This window comes from Bos indicus, chromosome 8 (genome assembly GCF_029378745.1).
Source record: "Bos indicus isolate NIAB-ARS_2022 breed Sahiwal x Tharparkar chromosome 8, NIAB-ARS_B.indTharparkar_mat_pri_1.0, whole genome shotgun sequence".
In the NCBI taxonomy this organism is placed as follows: domain Eukaryota; kingdom Metazoa; phylum Chordata; class Mammalia; order Artiodactyla; family Bovidae; genus Bos; species Bos indicus.
Genome location: NC_091767.1, coordinates 238,516 through 259,263, shown reverse-complemented (window position 1 = coordinate 259,263; position 20,748 = coordinate 238,516). Strand labels below are relative to the sequence as shown.

Genomic DNA, 20,748 nt, shown 5'->3' with positions numbered 1-20,748 from the left:
AATGGTCCACCCACTCAACTCTCCAGGTCAGAAACACATTTTCCCCCAGGATTTACCATAAGAGCTTGGTCAAGCTCCTAGTGGTGAATCTCATGAAACTGTGGGAACTCTCCAAAGATTTGGTCTTCTGGGGTTTTTAACTCTCAAAGTTGTTCACACTGAGCCTCCTGCAATTCATCGATTACAGTTCAGTGTTCACAAATAAGGCGGTTTCTATTCATGAGTCTTTGCTCTCTTAAGTTGAGACTTTCTGAATTCATCTGTCTGTGTCTCTAATCTTGAGGACAGGCAGTGACTTGTTCCCCCATGTCTTATGGACCCAAGAATAGTTTTTGAGTTTTCAGTCTCTTCAGTTTTTTTATTTATTGTTAGGATGAAGTGGCAACTTCTAAGCTCCTTATTAGCAGAACTAGAAATTTGGAATTTTAGTTTGTTCATTTTTACTTATGACTAGTGCTTCTGATATAGTTTAACAGCTCACCTATTGAACAACATCTGGATTGATTCATTTCGATTTATTTATTTGTTCATGAGCAAATAAAACCTCTATGAACATTCACCTACAGGGGTTTGTGTGAACATAAATTGTATGTTCGTTTTGATTTATTTATTTGTTCATGAACAAATAAAACCTCTATGAACATTCACCTACAGGGGTTTGTGTGAACATAAATTCTCATTTCCCTGGGATAAATGTCCAAAGGGTGCAATTGATGGGTAATTGCACGTTCAGTTTTATAAGAAAGTGCCAAACTGTTTTCTAGAGTCATTGTAATCTTTATGTGTGTGTGCGCAGTGAAATGATCACTTACTTAATATCTATCACCACATAGTAAATTTTTCTTGTGATAGAACTTTTAATATTTATTCTTTCAGCAACTTTCAAATATACAACAAAGTATTAACAATAGTCATCATGCTCTATGTTACATCCCTTTGACTTATTTATAACTGGAGTTTGTACATTTTGGTCACCTTCACTCATTTTTGCCACCCCCCACAGCTGGAAACCACCAATCTCTTCTCTCTATTCTCTATATTTATGGGTTTAATTTTGTTTTTTAGACTCCACATATAAGTGAGATCATGCAGTATTTGTTTTTCTGTCTGATTTATTCATTTAGCATAAATGCACTCCAGGTCCACTCATAATGTTACAAATGGCAATATTTCCTTTTATGATGACTGAATAATATTCCATTGTGTGTGCACACGTGCACGTGAGTATGCTGTTGTTGTTCAGTCATCAAGTTGGACTCGTTGCAACCCCACGGACTACAGCTAGACTTCCCTGTCCCTCACCATCTTGTGAAGTTTGTTCACGTCCATTGAGTTGGTGATGCCATTCAACCATCTCATGCTGTGTTGCCCATTTCTCCTCCTGCCTTCAATCTTTCCCAGCATTTTAGGTTTTTTCTTTTTTTTTCCAATGAGTCAGCTCTTCACATCCAGTGGCCAAACCTTCAGCCTCAGTCTTTCCAATGAATATTCAGGACTGATTTCCTTTAGGACTGACTGGTTTGACCTCCTTGCTGTTCAAAGGACTCTGAAGTCTTCTTCAGCACCATGATTTGAAAGCATCAGTTCTTTGGCACTCAGCCTTCTTTATGGTCTAACTCTCACATCCATACATGATTATTGGAAAAACCCTAACTTTGACTATGTGGATCTTCTTTTATTTTTTTAATTGAAGGATAATTGCTTTATAGAATTTTGTTGTTTTCTGTCAAACCTCAACATGAATCAGCCATAGGTATACATATATCCCCTCCCTTTTGAACCTTCCTCCCACCTTTTGCCCCTTCCCACCCCTCTAAATTGATAGAGACCCTGTTTGAGTTTCCTAAGCCATACAGCAAATGCCCGTTGGGTATCTGTTTTACATACGGTAATGTAAGTTTCCATGCTACTCTTGCTGTCGGGAGCTGCGTTAGGCATTACTGACAAAATGGATGCATGGCCCTAAACCCCCTCCCTTTGTTCCGCAGGCACGGACCCGGAATGAAGCAGTTAGGCTTTGTGATTCTGACTTGTTTTTTCCTTTCCTTGGCTGAGTTGACTGAAGAGAATATTAAGGTGATTATTGTTTTTGAGAGGAGCACGAGAAGGCATAAAGCCTTCTGCAGCTGTGCTAAAAGAATAGTACATAAAGTTAATCACTGACATTTGTTCAAGGACTTTTACAAAAAAATGTTCCAGGGTGAGCACACAGGCCGCAGCTTGAGGCCATGGGAGGGATTGCTATCTGAAGCCCATTTGTGAAAAAAGTGTTTATGGCAAAGGAGTTTGCTGAATTGAGGGCTTAGGAATAATTAAAATAGTTAGAAGCTAAAGATTTAAGGATTAATGTAATATTAGCATATTCTACTATAGCTTATAGAAATTAGGGACTTTAGAGATATTATTAGCAAGAAGCCCTTTCTAAGAAATAGTGAGCTTAGGATACTAGGGGCAAATGGACTTAGAAAGATAAGAATTAAACTGAGGAATGTGGTATGCAGCCCAGACATTAGCATGAGTTACAGTGTATTCACAAGGACACATGAGAAAAAGTAGATGAGAAAATTGCTGAGAAAGGCACTCCTTTAGAGGGGCAACAATGATTTTTGGAGAAAAATAAATCTGGGTCAATGGGAACTAAAAATATCAAACCTCTGACCTAATGCTTTTGTAAAAGTACAAAAGAGAATCATAAGCTTGAAATAAACAGGCAGTCCAAGCAAAATGAGAGGCTGCCTCAGTTTCTCGCCGACACCGCTCATCCCTTCAGGTTGAATCCCTGGCTGCTGGAGCTGGACTCTGGCATCTTGCCAGATGTCACCCTCTCCTCCCTTCACCCCATGTCCATAAGTCTATTCTCTGTCTGTTTTTCCACTGCTGCCCTTAAAAATAAATTTTTCAGTACCATATTTGTAGATTCTGTATATATGCATTAGAATATGATATTTATCTTACTCTTTCTGACTCATTTCACTCTGTATAATAGGTTCTAGGTTCATCTACTTCATCAGAACTGACTCAAATGCGTTCCTTTTTGTGGCTGAATAATATTCCATTGTGTGTATATACCACAACTTCTTTATCCATTCATCTGTTGATGGACATCTAGGTTGCTTCCATGTTCTCTGTGGTCAGAGAAGATGCAGAAAATTGAAATCATATATATATACAAGACTTCAATTTTCTTAGATTTACTGAATTTTCTTAAATTGATATGATTTTAATTTTCTTAAATTTACTGAATTTTTGTGACCCAAGATGTGGTCTATCTTGGAGAATGTTCCATGTGCACTTGAGAAGAAGGTGTATTCTTCTGCATTTGGATGGAATGTCCTGAAGATATCAATGAGATCCAACTCATTTAACATATCATTTAAGACTTGTGTTTCCTTATTAATTTTTTGTTTTGATGATCTATCCATTGGTGTGAGTGGGGTGTTAAAGTCTCCTACTATTATTGTGTTACTGTCAATTTCTCATTTTATATCTGTTCGTGTTTGTCTTATGTTTTGAGGTGCTCCTAAGTTGGGTGCATAGATATTTACAGTTGTTACGTTTTCTTTTTGGATTGATCCCTTGATCATTATGTAGTGTCCTTCTTTGTCTCTTGTAATCTTCTTTATTTTAAGGTCTATTTTGTCTGATATGAGGATTGTTACTCCAGCTTTCTTTTGCTCCCCATTTGCATGGAATATATTTTTCCACCCTCTCACTTTCAGTCTATATGTGTCTTTAAGTCTGAAGTGGGTTTCTTGTAAACAGTATATATACAGGTCTTGTTTTTGTATTCATTCAGCCAGTCTGTGTCTTTTGGTTGAAGCATTTAATCCATTTACATTTAAAGCAATTATTGATATATATGTTCCTATTGCCATTTTCTAATTGTTTGGGGTTGATTTTGTAGATCTTTTTTCTTCTGTTGTATTTCTTGACGATATAAATCCATTTAACATTTGTTGTAAAGCTGGTTGGGTGGTACTGAATTCTCTTAACTGTTGCTTGTCTGCAAAGCTTTTGATTTCTCCATCAATTTTGAATGAGATCCTTGCCAGGTACTGTAATCTTGGTTGTAGATTTTCCCCTTTTAATACTTTAAATATATCCTGCCATTCCCTTCTTGCCTGCAGAGTTTCTGCTGAAAGACCAGCTGTTAAGTGTATGGGGCTTCCCTTGTATTTTACTTGTCATTTCTCCTTACTGCTTTTAATATTCTTTCTTTGTGTTTAGTCTTTGTTAGTTTGATTTGTATGTGTCTTGGAATGTTTCTCCTTGGGTTTATCCTGTATGGGACTCTTTGTGCCTCTTGTACTTGATTGCCTATTTCCTTTTCCATGTTGGGGAAATTTTCAAGTATAGTCTTTTCAAAAATTTTCTCATACCCTTTCTTTTTCTCTTCTTCTTCTGGGACCTGTATAAATCGACTATTGGTGTGTTTGATGTGGTCCTAGAGTTCTCTGACACTGTCCTCAGCTCTTTTCATTCTTTTCACTTTATTCTGCTCTTCAGAAGTTGTTTACACCATTTTATCTTCCAGCTCACTGATTCATTCTTCTGCTTCAGATACTCTGCTATTGATTCTGTCTAGAATATTTTTAATTTCAGAAATTGTGTTGTTTGTCTCTGTATGCTTATTCTTTAATTCTTCTAGGTCTTTGTTAATTGATTCTTGCATTTTCTCCATTTTGTTTTTCAAGGTTTTTGATCATCTTTACTATCATTATTCTGAATTCTTTTTCAGGTAAGTTTCCTATTTCCTCTTCATTTATTTGGACTTCTGTGTTTCTAGTTTGTTCCTTCATTTGTGCAGTATTTCTCTGCCTTTTCATATATTTTTTAAAGTTATTGTGTTTGAGGTCTCCTTTCCCCAGGCTTTAAGGAAAGATGAATTCTTTCCTTGAAGAAGGTTGTATTCTTTATTCCTTTTGGTTTCTGCTTTCCTAAGGTTGGTCCAGTGGTTTGTGTGAGCTTCTTATAGGGTGAGATTTGTGCTGTTTTTCCTCTGATGGACAAGGCTGAGTGAGGTGGTACTCCTGTCTGCTGATGATTGGGTTTGTATTTTTGTTTTGTTTGTTGTTTAGATGAGGCATCCTGCACAGGGTGCTACTGGTGGTTGGCTGATGTTGGGTCTTGTATTCAAGTGGTTTCCTTTGTGTGAGTTCTCACTATGTGATACTCCCTAGGGTTAGTTCCCTAGTAGTCTAGGGTGTTGGAGTCAGTGCTCCCACTCCAAAGGTTCAGGGGTTTGATCTCTGGTCAGGAATGAGGATTCCACAAGTGGTTTGTTATGGTATTAAGGGAGAGTGAAACAAATATCCAAAAACGAGAAACCAAAGATGAACTCCAGACAAATGGCATGTACAAAATCAGGCAAATAATAATTAAAATAATGGAATATACACAGGTACATATACACCCATGAAAAAAGTGAAAGCAGTCCAACAAAAATAAAGTACAGTAGATTGATCCAGTGAAATCAAAAATTATACTTACCAGTTAAGAACAAAACTAACTTAAGCACAAACTGGAAAACAAAAGGAAAGCAAAGTGCCAAGTGGGGAATAAAGCAATGAAAACAAAACTAACAAATATGTTGAGTGGAAAGGAAAGAAAGAAAGAGTAGATATGCAAAGTTAAATAGAGGTAGATGAAAAAGATTTATATACATTAAAGATTAATTCAAGGGGAAAAGAACAGTAGGAAAGGAAAATGAAGGAATAAATGTAGAAAAAGTATAATAGGTTTTAAAAATTAAAACTTATAAAAGGAGAAAAGAGAAAAAAAATGGAAGAAGAAAAAAGGGAAAAAACAGGAAAACTTCACAGAACTGCAAAAGTTCAGTGTAGAGGCAGAGGTTTATAACAATAAAAAGTGTGACTGAATATATACATTTACATATACACCCATAAACAAAATCAAAACAGTTGAAAAAATATTAAGTACAATAGATTGACCCAGCAAGCAAAAGAAACAAAAAATTATACCTACCAAAACAAAACTAATTAAAGCACAAACTGGAAAACAAAACTAAAGCAAGGTGCCAATTGGGGAATAATGCAATGAAAATAAAACTAACATATATGTTGAGAGGAAAGGAGAGAAAGAAAAGAAAGAAATAGATATGCAAAGTAAAATAGAGGTAGATATTTATATACATTAAAGATTAACTGCAAGGGGAAAATAACAGTAATAAAAGCAAACAAAGGAATAAATGTAGAAAAAATAATAATAGGTATAAAAGTTAAAATTAAAAAAAGAGAAAAGAAGAAAAGAGGAAAACTCCCCAGAACTGCAAAAGCCCAACCTAGAGGCAGAGGTTTATGACAATAAAAAATGTGACTGAGGAAAAAGAAAGGAATAAAAAAAAAGCTGAAAAGCTTAACTGGATATCTTAGTGCCAATAAATCGACAACTACAATGAGGGGTCAGGGGGGTGCGGAGAAAAAAACCCAAAAGAATCTACAGAACAAGTCAAAAAATAAGAATAATAAATATTTCTCTTGAGTCACTGCTGTCAGTCCTTTCTCGTGCTGCAAATCATAGTCCACCTCACCTCACTAGGATGCCCTCCAACATTGTGCTGATCTCTGGACCTGCTGTGGGGGCTGCTGAGATTCTAGTCTGGTCCTACTTCTGTGTGTTCTTGCCTCCAATGTCCAGAGCTATCAGAGCTAGTGTGTTTTCTTTTGCGGGAGCTCTCAGTGTCCTTTTATATATTCCATAGATATAGAGTTTGCCTATTTGATTGTGTGGATTTAATCTGAAGCTTGTACAGCTGGTGGGAAGGTTTTGGGTCTTCTACCTTAGCCACACTACCCCTGGGTTTCAACTGTGGTTTTATTTCCACCTCTCCATGTGGGTCGTCCAGTGGGGTTTGTTCCTGAGGCTGCCGTGGAGGGCTTGGGTCTGTCCCTGTGAGGGCCAGATGTGGAGATGGTGCAGCTGCTTGGGTCGCAGGGGTTCTGGCAGCACCAGGTACTCAGGGGAGTTGGCGGATAGGGGAGCAGGAAATACAGTGCTCTAGAAGGGTATGGCAACCAGTTTTGGCCAATACGCTCCAGTATTCTTGCCTGGAGAATCCCCCTCTCTGACAGAGAAGCCTGGCAGGCCACAGTCTACAGGGTTGCAAAGAGCCGGACAGGACCAAAGTGACCCTGTGCACATAAACACAAGACTTTATTATTATTATTATTTTGCGTGTGGTAGCTCTGCCCCAGTGAGAGTTGAGCGTGAAGGTGGTGCAGTTGCTTGGCTTGCAGGGACCCTGGCAGCACCAAGTGTGCAGGGACACAAACTGCCTCCGTGGCAGGAGTTATGGCCCTGTCAGTCTTTTCTCGAGCCTCTTGTAGCTGGCTATCAGAAGGCCTCTTTGGCCAGTCTTTCTCCATAGCTCCGCCTGGTCAGGCACTTAGAGGGAATCCCTTGCCTGGGGTCCCTCTCTGTTGTTCTACATGTCAGGCACATAGAGGCCCTCCCGCCCCTGACTGGGGTCCTACTCCATAGACCCCATCAGGGACTCAAAGGGGCACCCTGGGTGGGGTCCTACTCTGTAGTTCAGTGCCTCAGGTGTTTGATGGGCCAGCCTCTCTATTGTTCAACTGCCAATGCTGGCATGTGGAGAGAGGCTATGGTGATGGCTCTACATTCTGTGAGTGACTCAGCAGTATTGCCTTGCTCCCATGGCTGCCCAGCTTTCCTCTGCAGGCATTTCCCACCACGATCTCCCCCTTCATATCCCCTTGATCCGTCTCTGCACAGTCAACAGCAGCTCTCGAACTGGGTTTGCTCCACAATCCCTAAACTCCAGCTCCCAGCTGCTGCGCCTTCTAGGGTACCCGCGTCCCTGCCCAGGGTATGTATGGCTGTGGCAAGGACTGTCTGATTCTCATTCCGTTTAGGCTGCCACAGATCAGCTGTTTCACTTAAATGTTTCTCCTCTGACTCAGACAGTTGCCCCACTGTGGGGATCGGACGCCTGCTTCCATTCCCCCACCTGCTGAGGATATGTCCACTCCTACTAACACTCCTATTTTTTCCCCTAGTTCCTTCATCCTACTGAGTTTTGCGTGGTTCTATATAAGATTTTCCACTGGTCAGGTCCTCCTGTATGCTTTCAGCTGGTGTTCTGTATGCACGTCTGTGTCTGAAGGTGTATTCCTGATGTATCCATGGAGAGAGATGTATTCCACCTCCACCTACTCCTCCATCTGTTCCCCCTCATCTTTATTTTTAACTGTACAAAAAATAAACAAATTAACTTTATTACTACTTCAGTCCTTATGTTGATTGTTTATAAAAATATCAGTTTGAAATACATTATTGAAAGTGAATACACAATAAATAGAAAATAAGGATGCATGGTGCTGCAGACATATAAATCAACTTATCTTGATCTATTGCCCACTGCTGTAAGCAAAATTTGACATGGATTCAGCACTACTGACTCAGCAGTCAGAGTATCAGGGTGAGGGTTGCAAACTATGAGAAAAGTAGCTTAAAACTCTGGACCAAAAAAACCCTCTGGATCACTCACCAAAAGGAAAAAAAAAAAAATTGTTGTTTATCTGGAAGTTAACCTTAGTATAATACTGAATTATCTACTACTACCTATAGGGACAATTTAAAAATAAGAAAAGTGTCAGGGAACCTTCACTAACAGTATTTTTAAGTCAGTTTTTTTTTTTTTTTTAAATATCTGGTTATTACTCAAATATCCTAAGCCATGAGGCAGGCCCTAAGGCAATAAATTACAAATAGTCTGAAATTAATAACTTAAATGTGACATGGTTAATACAGTATACACTGCATGAGTATCTCAACCAACCTCTTTTAGGTGAGGTAATAATTAAAAGGTTTAAATTTACAGTTTCAATTTCTGCTCAAATGAATGATGTCAGTATTCTAGCAACAGTGACGACATCCTATTATTGTAAATATGCTAACATACATACTTCTCTAAATTATACTTGATTGAATTCTATGTACATGTGGTTCCATATTCCAAGTGTAAATTTTCAACGGTATGGGTTTATAATCAAAGCTGAGTTCGACATATGCTTTCTGACTTCTGAAAGCAAATGATGAAAACACTTCCTAAAAGTGAATAAACTAGATACAAGTAGGTGACCATTTCATTTTCTCTTTACACGTGATGAATTTCATGAAACATCATTTCCTGAGGTATGTTTGTTTCTGGAACATACAGCTTACATGCTCTTCTTTCAAAGGCAGCCACCATCTACTTTACAACTTCATTGAAAAAATATTGTGGCAAGCTGAGAGTGTAGAAGTGAGCAAAATTCAAAAGAAATTGAAAAATCCAAAGTACAAGTTCTTGGGTAGCCAGGAAGACCTGGGTGAAAATGCCAAATCGTCTCCAAATGATTGAAGAGCTTCCCATCAGTACAGGATACCTTCACCAAATGTGGTTTCACCAAGGTTACTACTGATGTACTGCACTTCAGTTCAGGTGGAAATTCAATTTCTAATCGTGTTTTATAGTATTCAGATTTCCTTGATATTATATCTGATTTTTTGCACCAAAGAACAAAATGCTTGTAATTCTCCATTTCATCATACATTTCCTGCATAGAATAACCTACAATTCTCCTTTCTGAATATTCTTTTGTTTATTAATGGTGCAGCAATTCTGAAGAAGGTTTTTGCGTTTATCTTCTTAGGCAAAATTGAGGTATGTAGTGGAAGAGTTCTGCTCATCAGTATACCACAGGAAGCTAACTGACATTCCTCACAGGCATTGCGCTAGAGCGAGGGTTCTGGCGGCTGTGCTGACTTTGGAAGGCATCCCGAGACCACCTTTGGGCTCTCTTACCTGTCTGAGGTGCCATGATCATCTTAGTGAAGCCCGTCACCAGTAAGCCGGGACCAGGCCCCAATTATCATCTTTTCAAGTGAATTTTGGTCTCTTAAAAACTCTGAGAGAAAGAATATTTTTTGTGTTTTTAATGGCAGGAAAGTAGATTTTAAATCTATTTAGACAAAGGCTTTTTGATTCTTATATAATTATAAAGCAACAGCCATACAACAGAAAATTCACAATTTTATCTTTGCTGATATCCTAAACTCTCAAGTTTGAAACCAGCAATTGGCGAGACTTAGAACTTCCCTAAGTGAAATTCTGGCAGCTTGTCACACTGATAGAAAAGTCAGACTAGAACAAGGAAGACTCAATCACTCTTACACAACAGAAGAGGACAATGCTGTCTTCTAAAATTACTATGGTCAGAAAAGAAAATAGATGAATGTACTTTTTAAGCTCTTACCACTCTTCCCTTTTACTCTTCTTTTTATTTACTGTTCAAGAATTTTGGTATGCAGATATTTAAAAATGCCCATTGTCACAAAATTGTTTTTTTTTTTTTTTTAAAGTTCTAATAGAATCAAGCAATGCTCTGCATTAGCCCTAACTGTGAAAACCACTGTCTAACCACTGTCATCTAGTGGTCATATTTTAGAACACAATGATTCTACTCATTATTACCTTCTTTCCAAGACAAGTAACAGCTTTATAAAAATGGCCATGATGACCATTAATGCAGCTATACACACATAAACCATAAAAAAATCCCCAAATAGCTAAAATACTGAAGTACCCTAATACATCTAATGCATCTTAATATTTTGTAATACATTTATCTTTACCTGTTCATGTTCTTGAGCATTATAAATGATTCAACTTAAAGAAGCTAATCTCAGGCAGAGTTGAAAAGAAAATTCCAATTAATACTTAAGTATGAACAGACTAATAATCTCCACATTACCTCACCTCTGCCCTCAAATATCATGGGGTTGTTCATAACATTTTTACAAGTTATGTTCCCTTTTAAAATTTTAGAAAATATAAGCCTTTTTATTCTTCTTAGCCCAAATGACCAAAATATAAAATAAAGTTATTAGAACTAAAATAATTACAGCCAGTATTAGAGATCAATGTATTTTAGTATCCCAAAGACAAACATGCACAGTTACTCTTAGTTGATACATAAGACATTTGAGAGTCACTGCAGAGAACCTCATAGCTCAGGCCATTCCAGTGGAGCTGCACTGGTAATAGGAGTGAGATAGAAGATTTCTGGGCTCAACATCAAGGAGGATCAGGCAAACACATAAACATTAAAAATAAAAAGAAAGGGGAAAAGTTTTCAAACACAAGCAAGCTAGAAAGAGACAGGGAGACCTAGCCAAGATGGTCATTCCCTCTGACTTAATCACAGAACTGAGAAAGAAAAAAGCTAAAAAGAATAAAATCCAAGCTCCATAGCTTTGTATGGGAAATGATATAGCATACTCTCAGAGCCAGAATATAAGGAATTAAGACACCAGGGAGGAAGTGAAGGGGCTTCTCTTTCCATCACAGTTCAGTTCAGTTCAGTGCAGTCGCTCAGTCGTGTCCGACTCTTTTTGACCCCATGAATCGCAGCACTCCAGGCCTCCCTGTCCATCACCAACTCCCGGAGTTCACTCAAATTCACGTCCATCGAGTCAGTGATGCCATCCAGCCATCTCATCCTCTGTCGTCCCCTTCTCCTCTTGCCCCCAATCCCTCCCAGCATCAGAGTCTTTTCCAAAGAGTCAACTCTTCGCATGAGGTGGCCAAAGTACTGGAGTTTCAGCTTTAGTATCATTCCTTCCAAAGAAATCCCAGGACTGATCTCCTTCAGAATGGACTGGTTGGATCTCCTTGCCATCCAAGGGACTCTCATGAGTCTTCTCCAACACCACAGTTCAAAAGCATCAATTTTTCAGCGTTCAGCTTTCTTCACAGTCCAACTCTCACATCCACACATGACCACTGGAAAAACCATAGCTTTGACTAGCCGGACCTTTGTTGGCAAAGTAATGTCTCTGCTTTTCAATATGCTATCTACGTTGGTCATAACTTTTTTTCCAAGGAGTAAGCGTCTTTTAATTTCATGGCTTCAGTCACCACCTGCAGTGATTTTGGAGCCTAAAACAACAAAGTCTGACACTGTTCCCCCATCTATTTCCCATGAAATGATGGGACCAGATGCCATGATTTTAGTTTTCTGAATGTTGAGCTTTAAGCCAACTTTTCCACTTTCCTCTTTCACTTTCATCAAGAGGCTTTTTAATTAACCCTCTTTGCAATTCTGAGATGCCAGTTGGAGAGAAGTGGGTAATGCTGCTATGAGGTGAAACATCTATGGTTCCACTGCACTGGGAAATGAGACTCCTACTTGGCCTCCTCATGCCACTGAGGCAGGAGACAAAGTTGCTGCGAGTGAGGGGAAAGGAGAGCTATGTCCAGAACTCTAGGGATTCTCTGAGATAGTTCTTAGTACTCCATGCCTAGTAACAAGATTACTGAAAAATTACAGGTACCAATGATAATGATGATGATGGTGGTACAACTACTGAGGGTGCAGATCCATTAGTAATTCAGATCTTGGTTACCTGTCAGAAAACACCAACAAGCTGAAGTTCTATCGAAGGTCAAGGAAATGGAATGGGTAGAAGCAGAAGTTTTAAATATTAGCCAATTCTAGAAAAAATCTACTTCTGTATCATTGACTATGCCAAAACCTTTGACTGTGTGGATCACAACAAACTGGAAAATTCTGAAAGAGGTGGGAATACCAGACCATCTTACCTGCCTCCTGAGAAATCTGCATGCAGGTCAAGAAGCAACAGTTAGAACCAGACATGGAACAAGGGACTGGTTCAAAATTGGGAAAGGAGTACATTGAGGCTGTATATTGTCACCTTGCTTAATTAACTTATATGCAGAGTACATCAGCAAAATGCCAGGCTGGATGGAGCACAAGCTGGAATCAAGATTGCTGGGAGAAATATCAATAACCTCAGATATGCAGATGACACCACTCTTATGGCAGAAAGTGAAGAGGAACTAAAAAGTCTCTTGATGAATATAAAAGAAGACAGTGAAAAAGTTGAGTTAAAACATAACATTCAAAAAACAAAGATCATGGATATGGTTCCATCACTTCATGGCAAATAGATAGAGAAACAATGCAAACAGTGACAGACTTCATTTTCTTGGGCTCCAAAATCACTGCAGATGGTGACTGCAGCCATGAAATTAAGATGCTTGTCCTTGGAAGAAAAGCTATGACTAACCTAAACAGCATATTAAAAAGCAGAGACATTACTTTGCCAACAAACGTCTGTCTAGTCAAAGCTACGGTTTTTCTAGTAGTCATGTATGGATGTGAGAGTTGGACTATAAAGAAACCTAAGTACTGAAGAATTGATGCTTTTGAACTGTGGTGTTGGAGAAGACTCTTGAGAACCCCTTGGACTGCAAGGAGATCCAACCAGTCCAGTCCTGAATATTCATTGGAAGGACTGATGCTGAAGCACCAATACTTTCACCATCTGATGCAAAGAACTGACTCATTGTCAAAGTCCCTGATACTGGGAAAGATTGAAGGCAGGAGGAGAAGGGGATGACAGAGGATGAGATGGTTGGATGGCATCAGTGACTCGATGGACATGAGTTCGAGCAAGCTCTGGGAATTGATGATGGACAGGGGAAGTCTGGTGTGCTGCAGTCCATGGGACTGCAAAGAGTCAGACATAACTGAGTGACTGAACTGAACCGAAGGTCACGTGACCAGTCACAGAAGCGAGGACAGGACAGGTGACTATCATCTCCTTCCTTTTGCTGGTGTGTGTGTACATGTAGAGTTAGCATTTTCTTCTCTTCTGATTTTATACAAGTTTTATTGCAGGTTAATTATACCTTTTGCTAAAAGAATTTTCAAATGGGACTATGATTATTTGGGGATTGAGAAGTAATCAACATAGTTCAGTGACAGATAACTCACTACTAAGATTTTGTGCCTCCTAATTTTGTGGACAGGGCGGATGCATCACTTGCAAATAAGAGTTACATCTCATTAAATAGAAGAACGGAGTTTGTTGGTGGCCACACAGGAGCTCACACCAGTTGTAGCAACCAGTGATTCAGTTACGGTCTTTCAGTTCCAACTTGCCCTTTAGTTGGCATGCCCATTCTGTTTTTGTCAGCTCATATGTTAGCTCTACCAATGGAGGGTGCTTAGAAGGAGGCTGCAAACTGAAGAGGAAGGGGCACTGACTGACTCCCTCCTGTCTTCTCATTTCTCATAGCTTCATACCAACAATTTCTTTACCCTGGCAAAGGTAGTTCCTTCCCATAGCAGCAGTTAAATCCAGTTTTCAGTTTTCTCATCATGGACAGAACCCCGGGTACACTGTATCACCTCCATACACACCTTACTTCCAGGCCTAGAAACACCATCAGTTGTTCTTTGAAGATGTCTGAGACCCAACCACATGGAGAATCTTCCCTAAGATTTTAATAATTCGAATTTGTTCCCTTTGTTCCCTCATTCTGGATAAACTACAGTTGTTAACCCCGTGATACATGCTTCTCAGACTGTGGTCCCAGAATCAGCAACATCAGCACGTCTTGGGAACTGGTTAGAAATGCAGATTTTCTAGCACTATCCAACCTGCTGAGTCAGTGACTCAGATAGTGTGAGCAGAAATCTGTGTTTAACAAGCACTCCAGTTGACCTTGATGCATGTCGAAATTTGAGAGCCACTACCCACTGCCTTAGAGTTCTCGCTTCACTCTTTTGGTTGCCTAGTTAACAGTATAGTTAACTACTCCTTATATTAAATTCTCTGTTCAAATACCTGGTGTGGGGTAACTTAATACTGTAGTGTTCTATCAAATGTTTAAAGTACTATCAACACTAATTCTTTTTAAACTCTTTCAAAAACAGAAGAGAAGGAAACATTTTCTATGAAACCAGCATTACCAAAGCTGGAAAGACATCATTAGAAAAGTCCAATACTCTTCGTGAATATAGATGAAAAAATCTTTAAAAAGTAAAAAATGTGCACGGTATCCAGCAACATATTAAAGATTATGACCAAGTGGGATAATTACTGGGAATTATCCCAGTAATTTAAGAGTGGATCGACGTATGAAAACCAACCAATGTAATACACTACAATAATAGAATGAAGAATAAAATACCACAAACATCTCAATGCAGAAAAAAACATTTGACAGAATCCAACATCCTTTTATCATAAAACAAAACTAAACAAATAACAAACAAAAACTCCACTCAAAAAACAAAGGGGAACGTCCCACAACATGATAAAGGTTGTCTATTAAAAAATCTGTAACTAATATACTCAAAGGTGAAGAGCTGAAAGCTTTCCTCCTAAGATAAAGAAGACAGAAAGCAAAGATATACTGGAAGTTCTAGTCAGAAAATCAGGCAAGAAAAATAAATAAAAGACATCCAAACTGGAAAGGAAAACTACCTACTTGGAGATAACATGATCCTTAAGACAGAAAATTCTTAAGAGTAACACACACATACACACACACAAACCCAAAACTACTGGAGCCAATAAATTCAACAAAGTTTCAGGATACACAATCAACACACAAAAATCAGATGCATTTTATACATGAGAAATGAAGTCTAAAAGTGAAATTAAATGTAAAGACACCCCATGTTCATGGTTAGGAAGGCATAATGTTATTAAGATTATTATCTTACTACACCCAAAATGATCTACAAGTTCAGTTCAACCCTTAGCAAGATACTGATAGCTTATGGCGGTGATCTCCAAAGATTTTTCTTCAGGATCAGGGACCAGGCTTGATCACTCAGAGCTTTTGTGTGGCAAAAGTTTTACTGCAGTGAAAAAAGGCAGAAAGCTTCTGACATAAGACATCAGAAGGGGGACAGAGAATGCCCCCTCACTAGTGTTAGCAAGACAGCTTATACTTTTTCAGTTGGTTATTAACAATAAATCAAAAGAATGTCTCAAGTTTGTAAAGGTTCTACCAGAACCACTCCCAGAATTTACATTTTAAGATGACAGGATTAGTCAGAAGGTTCTTAAGAGAAACATGTCCTCAAGCAAGACACCTTGTTGTTATATAATCATTGGTACAGAGTTTAAGGAAAAACATATCCCTAAGTAAGATGAATTGTTTTTTGTTGTATAATCATTAGCTCTGGGCTTAAACAAAAAAATGTTTCATGTGACTAACATGAAGGAATGTAGGAAAAAAAAGTTTGTCCTTTTCTCCTCCTGGGGACCCCCAGACTTCTTATCAATCTACCTAAGAATTAACTCTTTCAATACCAACTATCTTCCCCTCCCTAAAATGGAAAAGCTGGTTTTACAATTCCTGAGGAATTTCAAGGGACACCGACTAGTCAATAAACCTTTAAAAAGAACAAAGTTGGAGAACTCATACATTCTGATCTAAAAACTCAATATGATAAAGCTACAGTAATCAAAACTGTGTGCTACTGCCATTAGGATAGAAAAAATAGACCAAGAGACAAGAAAGCTCAAAAATAGACCCATACATCATTGTTCACTTAATTTTCAATAGGGGGTGCCAAGACAATTCAGTGGGGAAAGAATCTCTTCAACAAATGATGCTCAGTCACTAAATACTCACGTGCAAAAAAGAATGACACTGAAATCCTACCTCACACCACATACAAAAGTAAGTTCAAGAAAGGCCAAAGAACTAAATGTGAAAATGCAAACTATAAAACTCTTTTAGAGGAAGAAAACATATTAATTCATAACCTTGGACTTGATAGGACACCAAACAAAGCACCAAAAAGAAAAAAAAAACTGATAAACTGGACTTTATCAACACTAAAACTTTTGTGCATCAAGATACAATCAAGAAAGTGAAAAGAGAGCCCACACAATGGGAGAAATTCACATATTATACATTTGATCAAGAGTACTGTGTCCAGTGGGTACTGTGGAAGTGAGAAATAGATTTAAAGGACTAGATGTGATAGACAGAGTGCCTGATGAACTATGGACAGAGGTTCGTGACATTGTACACGAGACAGGAATCAAAATCATCCCCAAGAAAAAGAAATGCAAAAAAGCAAAATGGCTGTCTGAGGAGGCCTTACAAATAGCTGTGAAAAGACAGGAAGTGAAAAGCAAAGGAGAAAAGGCAAGATATACCCATTTGAATGCAGAATTCCAAAGAACAGCAAGGAGAGATAAGAAAGCCTTCCTCAGCGATCAATGATCAATTTGATCAATGCTGATCGCGATCAAAGAATTAGAGGAAAACAATAGAATGGGAAAGACTAGAGAACACTTCAAGAAAATTAAGATACCAAGGGAACTTTTCATGCAAAGATGGGCTCAATAAAGGACAGAAATGGTAGGGACCTAACAGAAGCAGAAGATATTAAGAAGAGGTGGCAAGAATACACAGAACTGTACAAAAAAGATCTTCACGACCCAGATAATCACAATGGTGTGATCACTCACCTAGAGCCAGACATCCTGGAAGGCAAGTGGGCCTTAGGAAGCATCACTATGAACAAAACTAGTGGAGGTGATGGAATTCCAGTTGAGCTATTTCAAATCCTGAAAGATGATGCTGTGAAAGAGCTGCATTCAAAGTACCAGCAAATTTGGAAAACTCAGCAGTGGCTACAGGACTGGAAAAGGTCAGTTTTCATTCCAATCCCAAAGAAAGGCAATGCCAAAGAATGCCCAAACTACCGCACAATTGCACTCATCTCACACGCTAGTAAAGTAATGCTCAAAATTCTCCAAGCGAGGCTTTAGCAATACATGAATCGTGAACTTCCAGATGTTCAAGCTGGCTTTAGAAAAGGCAGAGGAACCAGAGATCAAATTGCCAACATCTGCTGGATCATGGAAAAAGCAAGAGAGTTCCAGAAAAACACCTATTTCTGCCTTATTGACTATGCCAAAGCCTTTGACTGTGTGGATCACAACAAACTGTGGAAAATTCTGAAAGTGATGGGAATACCAGACCACCTGACTTGCCTCTTGAGAAACCTGTATGCAGGTCAGGAAGCAACAGTTAGAACTGGACATGGAACAACAGATTGGTTCCAAATAGGAAGAGGAGTATCTCAAGGCTGTGTATTGTCACCCTGCTTATTTAACTTATATGCAGAGTACATCATGAGAAAACGCTGGACTGGATGAAGCACAAGCTGGAATCAAGACTGTCGGGAGAAATATCAATAACCTGATATACAGATGACACCACCCTTATGGCAGAAAGTGAAGAATTAAAGAGCCTCTTGATGAAAGTGAAAGAGGAGAGTGAAAAAGTTGGCTTAAAGCTCAACATTCAGAAAACGAAGATCATGGTATCCGGTCCCATCACTTCATGGCAAATAGATGGGGAAACAGTGTCAGACTTTGTTTTTCTGGGCTCCAAAATCACTGTGGATGGTGATTGCAGCCATGAAATTAAAAGATGCTTACTCCTTGGAAGGAAAGTTATGACCAACCTAGACAGCATATTGAAAAGCAGAGACATTATTTTGCCAATAAAGTTCCGTCTAGTCAAAGCTATGGTTTTTCCAGTGGTCATGTATGGATGTGAGAGTTGGACTATAAAGAAAGCTGAGTGCTGAAGAATTGATGCTTTTGAACAGTGATGTTGGAGAAGACTCTCGAGAGTCCCTTGGACTGCAAGGAGGTCCAACCAGTCTATCCTAAAGGAGATCAGTCCTGGGTGTTCATTGGTAGGACTGATGTTGAAGCTGAAATTCCAGTACTTTGGCCACCTGATGTGAAGAGCTGACTTATTTGAAAAGACCCGGATGCTGGGAAAGGTTGGGGACAGGAGGAGAAGGGGACGATAGAGGATGAGATGGTTGGATGGCATCACCGACTCAATGGACATGGGTTTGGGTGGACTCTGGGAGTTGGTGATGGATAGGGAGGCCTGGCGTGCTGTGGTTCATGAGGTTGCAAAGAGTAGGACACAACTGAGTGACTGAACTGTACTGAACTGTGTCCAGAATTTATAAAGAACTCTTACAACTCAACAATAGAAGAGTCATCCTGATTCAAAAATAGGCAAAGGATTTGAATAGACATTTCTTTAAAAAGAAAAAAAAAGAATATATATATATATATATAAATGGCAAATAAGGACACAAAAAAATGCTCAGTACGATTAGTCATTATGGAAATGCAAATCAAAACCATGAGATACCGCTCTAAACCCACTAGAATGTCTACAAACAGTGGCAACAAAACAGAAATTAACAAGTATTGGTAAAGAAATACAGAAATGAAGCTCTCCGACATTACAGATAGGACAGTAAAATGTGGAGCTGATGTGTCAGTTCCTCAAATGGTTAAATAGTACTAAAGTGAAAGTGAAGTCGCTCAGTCGTGTCCGACCCTCAGTGACCCCACGGACTGCCGCCTTCCAGGCTCCTCCATCCATGGGATTTTCCAGGCAAGAGTACTGGAGTGGGGTGCCACTGCCTTCTCCACTAAATGACCTAGTAATTCTACTCCCTGATATATACCTAACAGGATATGCTCACCAAAAAACATGGACAAGAATGTTCACAGAGAGTTAATATTCATATTAAAAGTGAAAACCATCCAAATACCAAATGATATTATCAACTGATAAATGAATAAAGGAAAATTCCATTTTGTGCATTTGGTATATGCACAAAATAGAATATTCACCCTCAAAAGGGAATAAAATTTGACACATGATACAACATGGATGAACCTTGAAAACATGGTATGTAAAAGAAGCCAGACACAAAATGTCACATACTGTATGATTCCATTTATATGAAACATTCAAAATAGGCAAATCTACAGACACAGAAAGTATATTACTGGTTTTCAGGGGATGGGCATGGGGAAATTGGTAGTGATTGCTAATGGGGATGGGGTCTACCTTTTGGGATGATGGAAATGTTCTGGAATTGATGCTAATAGTTGCACAACTTTGTGAATGAACTAAACGTCACTGAACTGTACACTGTAGAATGGTTAAAATGGTGACTTCTATCTCAATTTAAAAAATCTACCTAAGTTTTAAAAAAACTGTGACAAGATATACCTAATAATAAAATGGATCATTTTAACCATTTTTAGGTTAGTTCAATGGCATTGAGTACATTTACATTGTTGTGCAACCAGCCTCACCATCCATCTCCAGAATTTTTCTTGCAAATCTTTGCAACTCCATGGACTGTAGCCCGCAAGGGTCCTCTCTGTCCCTGGGATTTTCCAGCCAAGATACTGGAGTGGGTTGCCATTTCCTTCCCCAGATCTTCCCGACCCAGAGATCAAGCCCATATTTCCTGAATCTCCTGAATTGCAGATACATTCTTTACCACTGAGCCACAGGGAAAGCCCAAAACTGAAAATCTATCCATTACATAATAACTTTCCACTTCCATTTCCCCCAAGTCCTGGCAACCACTACTTTCTGTGTGAATTTGACTAGATATTTCATATAAGTGGAATCATACAGTTTTTTTCCTTTTGTGACAAAAGTATGCATCCTGCTTATTTCACTTAGCATAACATTAAGGTTCATCCATGTTATAACATGTGTTAGAATCCTTTTAAAGGCTGAATAATATTCCATTTTTGTATATACCATATTTTCTTCATCTACTCACCCAACAATGTACACTTGAGTTCTTCCACCTTTTGGCTACTGTGAATAATGCTGCTAATAAACATGGGTGTACAAGTAACTGTTTGTATCCCTGCTTTTTGAAAAATTTTTAAAAAGTTGTGAACTCATTTTGAAGATTGTGAAATGAAACTAATTTTGAAAATACACATATCTTTTGCATTAGCTTAAGGACTAAAAACTTATTTTAGCTGAAAGTCACCCAAAGGAGAACCTAAAGATCAATGGTACCATTT

General features: G+C 38.6%; 1 pseudogene; it reads right to left on the bottom strand.

Moving 5' to 3' along the window:
* Window positions 1-1,835: 1,835 nt before the first annotated feature.
* LOC139184489 (coenzyme Q-binding protein COQ10 homolog B, mitochondrial pseudogene) lies at window positions 1,836-20,634 on the bottom strand (annotated as a pseudogene).
* Between the last annotated feature and the right edge of the window lie 114 nt (window positions 20,635-20,748).